This window comes from Bombus huntii, chromosome 12 (assembly GCF_024542735.1).
Source record: "Bombus huntii isolate Logan2020A chromosome 12, iyBomHunt1.1, whole genome shotgun sequence".
Taxonomy (NCBI): Eukaryota; Metazoa; Arthropoda; class Insecta; order Hymenoptera; family Apidae; genus Bombus; species Bombus huntii.
The window spans coordinates 1,434,816-1,446,101 of record NC_066249.1 but is presented as its reverse complement, the minus strand read 5'-3'; the positions used below and the strand labels follow the sequence as shown (position 1 = coordinate 1,446,101).

Genomic DNA, 11,286 nt, shown 5'->3' with positions numbered 1-11,286 from the left:
CCCCATAAATGCATACAAATCTGCAGTCTAATTATGATATATCAAATTTACTAAATAACTTCTATAAATAAAATTGACGAGCTTCGATGTATTAGGCAAAACGTCATGTGATACCGGAATAAGAACACGATACACTTTGCGAGTAACGCAATCCCGTGTTCCTTCGCGTATCCAATTGTTCCCTGATCCGTCTTCGCGAGCGTGACGTAACGTGACATTGTATCTCCGTAATGTTTTCAATGACACTGCGCGGCGACGCGTCGACTTTTCAGCTGGGATGATACAGAAACGAGGATAGAGACGCGAAATTACAAACACACGCGATCTTCACCCTCGTTGTTCATCGCGAAACACAATCGAGTCGCCCCTCTACAAACCGTTTACCTAACCGCGTTCAACGCCACGCATTCGAACTTGCAAGTTTTTCATATTTAGAAGTATTCTTTATACAATTTCTTTTTCATATGCATAACAAACATTAAATAATTCGAAGACAATTGGCTAATTAAAGTTACAAATGAATGTTGAAAAATACACTATAATTATGACATAACCTGTTTAACCCTTCGAGTCATCATGAACAGCTTAATACTAAGATAGGAAAATTACTTCTAGTGAAAAACAAAATGTAATTTCGTGATATTTCTTAACCTTATTGCGATTCTTATATTTCAATTTTATTTCTTCTTTAAGAAGCTTTTTTAGCATGAAATTGAAGCAACAGATCATGCATATCAATAATGATTTGTTTAAAACTTGAGATATATTTTAACATTAAGAAACTACAATTGAATCGGGTATGACCGAAAGAATGCAGCAGGGTTAATGAAATAATGTAAATTTTTACTCGAAGGATTAAATATGAAATATTCATTTGTAGTTACTTTCTTAAGCGAAAAATTAATCCGGTGAAAAGGAGCGTTGCTCATTCCAGGTTATGTATATAATCGAAAAGTTTCTTTTTTATTTTTTTTTTTTTTTTTTCTGGAATTTATCGCACCGCCGAAAAGCAGCAACTCGGTGACCGTTACTCTGGTGGCGGCGACAGGAGAGATGTCGTACCAGATAGTGCATTTACAGTATTCAGGGCCCGTGTAAACGCGCATCTGGCACGAGCCCCAACTGCCCTGTAATCTCATATTGGCTCGCTTCCGTTTAGCTCTCTCGTTCGTGCTCTCTCGTTTGCCCACGACTCTTTATCTTTACTCCCTTTCTATCTTTTGCCCTCATGTTGTTCGTCTCCTTCGTTGTTCTTTTCTACTTATACACCCGCGATTTCCCTTAATTAACCCCTTTAATGCGCGTTAGCATATATTTTCTTTTAAACGAGGGACTTCTTGAAAACAATCATGGCGTCTGATGTTCGATTAACGCGCGTATTGAATCTTCCTATTTTCGTCAATTTATAAATACCAATTTAAATAGACACGAAGTAATTTAGTAACTGATACGGATTTAAATAACGTTCTTCTTTTAAAACTTCTTTTATCTCTATTAATTTATCCGATTATATGAAGATACGAATTTTCTCAGTTTTAAGCTTCGATTTTTAAATCACGCGCACAATACGATGCGCGCGCAGACGATTCGATTATGTCGAGAACGTCAGATCACAAGGCGTCGCGTCACGCTTCCTCCGCATTAATTTAACTCTCGACGGAAGTGTTTTCTGATTCGCGGAAAGTGTGATTGAGCCTGACAGTGGAAAGAGAGAAACGCGTCAAGCCCGCGGGCAAATTGCTTTTCGACCGGCACCTGGACTACCTCTCTCGTAGGTTTTATTCCCGTCACGTTAAAGGACAATAGGAGAGGATGAAACAAAAGAACGGTCGTTTTCGCGTTACTAGTTTCAATGCTTTTAACACACCGCCAGCCTGGATTAATTAATTCTCATCGTGCAAACTAGCCCTTCGTTTTCATTTTTTCCTCTCCTTCCTCTTTTTTATGACGGGAGAAACACTTTCCGACATTGTAGAAAATCTTTTATGTTTGCGCGCTATTCGATTTTTTTTTCGGTATATATTTTTTAGATAAAAGTTTTAATTAAAAATATTTGTAGTTATATATCATGGAACAATTGGTTTAGTTGATTCAATTAATTTCTAAATGATATCGATAGTCGAATATAAAAGTGTTCCACGATGAATCGTCTATGTAAGGGATGTCAGCTGATACCACTTTTCTCCGTTAAAAAGTCAAATGAGGAGAAGAGACGTCTCTAATAATAGCCTGTCCCCGGTGCCGCGACGCTCTGGCGGCGTCGAGACGCACTCGTTATTTGCAGTTAATATAACACCTTTAAGCATGTAATTAAAATCGATGTTTCTCTTTTATGAACAACTTTCGACACGTTCTTAGCAATTCACACTAGCACGTGAAGGATAAACATTGAATGGATCACATTCGAATATTGCAATTTTTTAAACGGGCAACGAGTGACGACGAAACTGATCTGTTGAGATTGTTTGTTCTATACGTACAGGTTACGTCACGTGACGTCATGCGAACGCGTAATATTAACTTCACGTGGGATAAACTATTTATTAGAATACCCGGCCTTTTTTATTCTTTTTAAATTATCTGGAGATCCGTATTGAGTTTATTATTTTTATTTTATGTGTATTAAATTCTTTATTTTTTGTCACAGCAAAGGAAATTTAATTTTCTTACTTTAATATTTGTTATTCACTAATTTTTGAAGGCTATTTAATGAATTATACATTTAAAAATGCGTTTACAGGTAATTTTAAAGGTTTACGTCACACACGATATTATCGACGTAACACACGATTAAAATACTGACTTAAAGAAATACACGAAATCAGTCGATTATACAAGCTTCTTAAAAGTTCTTGAACGACACCGATGCTACCGAGAGGACAGTTACGTGATGATGCGCTTAAGAGTGCAATAATGGCATAAGACGCGGACACATTATTACACAATCATGTTCGCGGCTTAGACCTTCGATAATATTGGCCGAACGTTAGCAGAACCTTGCGTGCCATTTTGATCACGAATACTCTTCCGCCAATTGTAACATACATAAATAGATAATCTTTGGTATTACAAGAAAATTAGAAAAACGACAGCAGCTATGTAAAATTATCTACCTAATACTACCTTATATATCACTAACTCAACTATATGACTATATAAGGAAATTGTTAATAGAATCTTAATAAATACATTTTTAAACAATGTATCACGTGTTGATATAAAAAGTTGACAAAAAGTGACAAAAAAATATTTCACGACGAAGTCAAAGATCATCACTAACTCGCAGAGTCCGCGATCTTTTACCGACAGAGCAATACAATTGTGATCCACAGCGTGCAGTCTAATTAACCTGTTGTACGTTACACAACGCGACGAACTGTGCGTGAATTCGATAAACGATTCGCAGAAAAAGCACTGAAAGGTTCGATGTTGATCGAGCGCGCTACCACGCCAACATTATCGACAAGACAATTGTAATTTACATGCGTTACGCAATCATGTCCGAGAGCGCGGCTCGAAATATTCACTGTACCGCTTCGAGACTACATTTCGATTAATAAACCGTCGAGTCGATTATTGTAGTTGACGATCTACCCCAGATTATATAATCGAAAGATGGACCGTGGAACGGTTAAAGATAAACCTGAGGCGCGCGAACCCGAGTCGAAAAACAAACGCAGCTTCTTGTGACACAGCACCGTGTCCGACCGAGGCACTGCTGCCAGTGGCAACTGCAACTCATGCTCCGTGCTCCACGGAATACAGTCGAGAGATCTTAAACGTTCGTTACACAATTACGACCTTGAAGACACACAGTAGCGTGTTCAGGAATTTATCCGACGAAATCGATTCGGAATTCGAGATTCTCCGCGTTGCCGACCAGGCTTTGTGTATTTATACGAAGGCACGTATGTATGTATTTACGTGGCTATATTTCGAACGGTACTGTACTTGTGCACCAAGCCCGACACACATACGACAGCGACACCTCGGTGACGACTGGGAACGATATTTACGCTCGAAACATCGAATCGACTGAAAGACGAGATCTTACGATCGTTTTCACGATATTGAGTAATCCTCGCAGATATGTACGTTCTTATGATTAACCATGATTAACCATCGGAAAGAACTACTCCGCTGTACTTATAGATTATCTAACAAAACAAACTACTACAGAAAGTCTCAAACACTGAATAAAGACGATGCGAAATGTAGGTGCATATGTACAAACCGATCGAAATATGCTTCTCTAAAACGATATAACCTCTCAACATGTCTCTTTGAAACGACCGATCCAATTAACGCAGATCCAATTTATTCTAGTCAAAGCGGGTACACGTGTATACGTGACGATCAACCGTTGCAACCTAACCCGAGAAGGGCAAGGCGAGATGGTTGGCGGGGACCAGGCACACGAAAATTGATTTCAATCGATCAAAGTATACGACCCAGGTGTACAATAGGAAAACCAAACGATCGCGCGCGTGATTCTCCGCGAAAAACACGACACGACGTTAAACGCACACCCACACGCGCGCGCACGCACGCACATACACACACATACACACAGAGGAACAGAGAATATATACGACACACACGACGACTAGTTGACGACTAGAGTAGTAGTCATGGTGCTGTAGCGAGCAGCCACAGTGAACTACGATATGTGACCGTAAGCCGTTGAGCAGCAGCAGCAGCAAGCAGAAACGGCGCTACATTCTCGTCTCTATCTCGACTCTGTTATACAATCCACATGCATATATCGGTTCCTTCTGCTTAGAACCGATCTGTGAGGAGAACGATGTTTTTAGGCTCTGATGAAAGAACGTTAGAAACTACTGTATCGTTCCTTTGGTCTGCAGTTGATAGGGAAAATACAGAGAACAATAGTAGTTGCGACTGAGGTTTCAAAGATTTCATGGATTTGTGTAACACGAGTTAGAAAGCACGTTAGAAGAAGGAACAACCGAAGCTAACATACTTTACTAACCAAACCGCTATTTATAGCGATGGTGCGGATGGGCTGCTGGTGGGAAACTAAAATTCTATTAATAAAGTCATTCTTGTTGTTATTTGTGAAAGGTAGATTTCATCTGTTAAGAATTTGATTTTTACAGATGATTTTATTAGAGTTTCATCTGACTATTTTTTGGTTACAATTAAATTTTTTATTCTGCTGTGTTTTCCATTTTGTAATAAGGAGAAGAAGATGGGAAAACATAAAAAGATGACAGAGTTGTATTTCTATTGGAATAAGTGAATATTTTAGTTTGTAGAAGAGATGTTTTAAGAAAGGCAATTTAGGGAGCACTATAGCAGAAACCAGTGACTCAATGCGCGCACCGAATCAGTCTCCTTTAATGTGTGTTAGCGACGTACGAAGATAGAAGACAAATGGAAGAAAACATGTAAAAAGCAATTGCTGCTGTTCTATCGTGCGTGCTGCCGTCGATTGAGGTGAATAGTGCCAAGGGACAAAGATTAATGACTCTATAATTATTTACTTCTTTTAAAACTTAGGAAGACTCTCTAACGCGAGAATTTGCTATAATTCAGTTGAAAACTATCAAAAAGAAAACTAAAAAAGTTCATTCTAAGGTTAAGCTTAAGGAAACTCAGATGGCAAATGGTCTTTGGAAGTCTTGAAGAATAATTAATTCTCTAGTTAATTCCCTATAATTCCTAATCTATATTTCACCTTGGAAAAAGGAAACGATGTTAAAAACATTGATTCTACGAATCGTGCTTTGATCGAAACTCGATGCGGATAAATCGGGAAAGCAAAAATGAAACAGGAAACGAACGAAGAAGATGGAGGGCGGCAAGTAAACGAGGCGAACGCTCGTGAGAAAAATCCAAGGACGATCAACGTAGTTTTCAAGCGAGGTAAAAGCCACAGAGAGCAGTGGTGGTTGTAATTGGACCACTTTGCCGTTAAACGAGCTTAACGATCGATTCTGCCTTCCACTCTAATGACATAATGCAGAGAGGCGACGGAATGGATCTCCTGACCAGTGACGTTGTTTTAATGATGCGAGCGTCACCGGTTGATTCCGCGACGAATCATCCACTGACCTGTTCTACCGACTCTTCTGCGGATATATATACATATATATAAGTCACATACTGCATTCCAACTGAGAAAAGCGGATTCTTATTTAATTAATTTAATTAACACAGATTTAATCAACGCTTGCTACTATACAAACTGGTATTATACAATTACCAGATTTCTCACTAGGGAACAAATAATTATATACATACATTGCTGGTTATGAGTAGTAGGACACCTGGGCTCTTTTGCACAATTGGGCTAGTATTATTAGAGATATTGTTAGAATAATATTATAGAGATAATATTATTAGAAATTGTTATAACTTATCAAGATTAATAAATTTTCTTGCATATAATAGCAATAGATTTGATAATGAAGGTAGGTGTAACCTACAACGTTATTAGTTAATAAATTACTGTCCAACAGGGCTCTGCTTACGTTTACTATAAATAGAATGTTTTCCACTTCTTTAATTTTCTAGTTACATATTTTATTATGAATCTGTTACTTCATTCACACTATATATGTCTTATAATACGAACTACGATATGAGATAAAATTTAATGTAAACTTATATCGTGAGAAAATTTATAACTTTTCAATGAATGTAACCAACAATAGGTGTCCTAATACTTATGATCAGTAGTATACTTCAACCATTCACCTATGAAAAACCTCTTGCTCTCCATACAAATCAACCTCACTTTAAAAATACCATTACATCACATTAGATCACATAGAAGAACACATAAGGGCGACCCGACTATATGCACCAATTAACGAGCCCTTAAAAGAGTTACGAGCAACCACTATGTGTTACTAGTAAAACCGAACAAAGCCAATCGATTTTTGCTATCAAAGGGACTCTCTCTCTCTCTCACACACACACACACACTCATTCACTCACTCACTCTGTCTGTGTATAGAAGCACTGTGCATCGAACTGAAAGTGACTCGAATCGGTCGCGTTCACGGGCGGGATCGGAAAAAAGTCCGCAGTCTGGGACATCGTGAGAAGAACTAGTCGCGACTAGGCCGACGGTATGACATTACGCTTGTAAAGGCGCCTTACGAGCAGTTGGCGGTAGACGTGTTACACAATGCTGGCCGAAAAAGCTGTGCCAAGCTGCGTGGCGCTGGGCCACGGCGTAAATGTGTGTCCACCTAACCTCGAAACCGGAGGAGAACAGAGAAAAGTGGCACACTCGATACACGACCATCCTACACACACACGCGCGCGCACACACAGAGACGTGTATATGACACGTTACATGTGTACGCATCAAGATAGCATATGATTGCATCGCGTGTTAGGGTTGCGAAAAAGCCCAGGGTTATTTGGACCATTCAGATCGTCTAGGGGCGTTATCTTTTTTATTCGACGACCTTAACGCGTTAAGATGAGACCAGGGCCCTCTTGCATAACTAAGCTAATATTATTAGTAGACTGCGGATTTTTATGACACTGGTACATGAAAGTATTTGAATAATTGTTACAGAAAACTTTTATGGCCTTATTATTTTCGTTATATAAAATTTTTTCAAATTTCACGAGCACTATAACAAGACACGAATAGCGTGATTATATTGGTTATATTTGAAACTTATCCGAAAATGTATAATATATTTCTATATATTCATTACAAATTATAATATATTTGTTACAAGTTGTTTTCACCTGTAATCTGTAACGTATCAGTCTACCAATATTACTGTAGCAGTTGGTAAATTATTGTGCAAGAGGATCCTAACCATCCCAAAAATGGGGTCCGTAATGAGAAGATAGGTTAACTCTAATTCTCTCACTTGCTACTATAAATGCATCGATCATTGGAAATAACCTTTAGCAACATATACATGGTATTAAAACGTGTTACGTATGGAATAACACGTCGAAATATTTGTATTGTTATATGATCGAATATATAGGGTGGTAGGATAAAAATAAAGTATGATTGCTTAGCGAAATTCGCGCGGCAAGCACACATGAAGGTCACCGATATTTTTTCAAGCATAACCGCGCGCTTAGGTGCTTTTTAGAGATAATTTTGTTGCGAAACTAGGCTATTACATAATGTTTTGTAACGAAGTTTTCAATGATAATATAGATATTAAGGCGGTATTTAAATTGTAGATATGGTATGTTTACTTTAATAATGAATATTTAACAGATCATCTTATATATAACAATTGAGGGAATTTTAGAACTCATATGTTATTTTAATCTTGAAAAAAGTAATTAAATTTAATATCATTTCAAGCTATATGGTAAAAGACAATTAAATTAATATTATTTTAAATTTGAACTTTTTTTTATAAACTTGCAGATCTTTTCAACTACTTTACCAACCCGTAAATCGATCGTTCGATATTTTTTAAATTTCGTGACTCGATACGCTCGACCACAGTTTGTCATTGAATATTTAATGCATAGTCGTTAAAGTTCTCGATACAGTTTATGTATGTACTTGGAATCGTAAGTTAATGGCTGAATCGATATTAGACATTCGATTTTATTGGAAAAGAACACGTAACCTTTATCGAATAACATTGTTCCCAATACTCTATCTGTCAGAAGTAGATTTAGTCGAATAAAAAAAAATTCTATACCTATCTCGCGTAGAAGTTCATTTTCAATAACAGCGATTATGTCGGAGCCTTTGTATTATCGATAACTATATTCCACTTTGTATGTGAATCCGTTTGAAAACACTTGAATGTAATTATTCACAGATATGACCCGGAGGTAAACATGTCTGTTTTAATTATTTACGTACGTAAATCGAATCCGATTCATTATCACGTATGATTAAATTACAAAAGAATGAAGTTTTATTGGTCTGTTTCGTTATCTTTCATACAGGTTGTTTCATTAATATCTAACTTAGAAGTAACTGTACACTTGTATTACTGAAACGCTCTGTATATGGTCCTTTAGCTCTATTAATTTAATTCAAATCTATTTAACGATTAATCGGTTATTAACAGACTGAGAATAATTATATAAATTCATATTTTTATAACAAATATTCTACTTTGAATATTTCATTCCTATTATTATGTTGACACACGTTTTATACTTTTTTTTATTATATATTATAATATATTATATATATTATTTTTGTACTTTCTTATAAATGCATGAAAATCCGCAGTTTAGTGTTCAGCAAAGCTAATTACGATTGCCAAAAAAATTCTCAACAAAAATGTTCAAAAAAGAACAGAGGAACAAATATTTCTCATTATTCTTCGCTTTAAAGCAACCGATATATTTCTACGGTTTTCCTTGAGCACGAACGAGATTGTTTCTGGAAACTTGTTTCAGACGTATTTCACTATTCTACATGTTTCTTGGAATTTTGTGTTTTAAAATATCACTAGAATTCTTTTTGTAAACAATAACTAATACTATTCCTTTCGCCATTACTATAAAAACGGTATCTTTAATTATAAATATGGGTCTTGTGTGTGATATATATTTAGGTTATGTCATGTTCTTATATTACGCTAGAAGGCGAATTCAGTAATAACGTTATCATTGTATTTATCCGATTCCGTAGTAATATAATTTGTTTTTGAATGACACTACTATGCAGAAACAAATTATATTATTGTAGTATCAGATACATTTAATTGTTACAATTGTATCATTGAAATCGCCTATCACGCAATTTAAGAATCTGATAAGAAAGGTATATAGTGTCATTCAGAGGATACAAAATGACTCTTGTCTTTTATGAAAAATGATACGTTCAGCGCTTTTTTTACATCAGTAAATTTTTCATTTGATAATAATGAGCTTTTGCTCGAAATATTTTTGTTAACCTATTCGAACTGTTTAAACTCTTATCGACCACGTATAGCAAATATCTACGTATATTTAATGTAAATACTTCTATAATGATATAAATATAAATATATTCATATCAATATAAAATAAAATACATGAAATATAATTCAAACTAACTTAAGCACGAAAGACTCAAGTTTAAACAGCAAGGGTTAACTTCGTCTATTTTTTCAAGACGATAGAAGAAAGAGTTCGGGTTCGATCGGTCCCGAGAGGACGCGTTCCATTTCCTTTTTCACGCCTCCAAGGAGTAGCCCCGTTTTGCTGCAACGGATATCCGGGGGTTACGCGGATGGATATAGGTCAGCGCATCGGGAATCCGATCGATTCTCAAGGTGGATGTGACTATCGAATACGTTGAACAAATGGCGTTGCTTTTAGTAGTTTCCGTGAGCGACCTTCGCGTGAAATATAATTAGCACTAATTATTGAATGCGCGCGGCGCACCACCGTCCCTGAATTTCCATCGATCCTGGACGAGCGAAGAGAGAGAAAGAGAGAGAAGAAAGAAGAGAGAGTAAAGCCACCACACGCGCCACCTGCTATTCGCACACGTGTGCTTTTACTTTTATCGACGTCTACCATATACAGGACGATTCATTTGTTGCTGCAAGTCTAGATAAAAGAATCAATCCGATCTATTTCCCAGATGAGATCGATTTTCTATTTAACCCCTTTTTTTAGATTGATAATATAACATAAGAAAGATTGATATTTCTCGTTGTCGGCTAAATTATAACATGTGTTATGCTATCAGTTAAATTATCACGAGATAAGTAATAAGTGGAAATACGCAGTTTCCAGTAATAAATTTGAATAATTAAGATATGCCTGATTAGAGCCACGAAATATAAGTATAGTTTCGTGATAACTCATAAAATTATATTGTATGTATACACGTATGGATTTAAGATATTCGTAAAATGTTCATAGTATATTCTATAGCGCATATCAGTAACTGAGTATAATATTCTTGTATCACTTATCTACAACGAATTGACATGTTATGGCTATTAAAAAGTATGTATCATAATTACTAAAGATAAAACATTCAAATTTAAATAATATAAGTATAAAAGTAGATGTTACGACTGCCATGTTGAATAGAAGAAGGAACAGTGGCCTTGAACAGCCGACCGATTTTGAGCAAAGGATATCGCACAAATACAAGCCATTCGAATTTTATCCTTCAAATTTCAATAAATGAAAAAAAAAAGTGATCGAAGCGATTGTTCACAGAATGATAAATTGGATTAGAACTATTATTCTGTAACTCTGAACTCATTATCTCCGAAAGTGTACTCCGCTGATAATGGAACGCCCTGTATGGCTCACCCTTTTGATCAAAAGCAGCTACTATCGATCGCTAATTAGCAA

The 11,286-nt window shown here is 36.3% G+C and overlaps 1 protein-coding gene across 6 annotated transcripts in view; it reads right to left on the bottom strand.

Annotated features, from left to right (window-relative positions):
* LOC126872160 (DNA-directed RNA polymerases I, II, and III subunit RPABC3) overlaps window positions 1-11,286 on the bottom strand; it is a 72,308-nt gene that overhangs the window by 6,014 nt on the left and 55,008 nt on the right. The window lies entirely within an intron of this gene.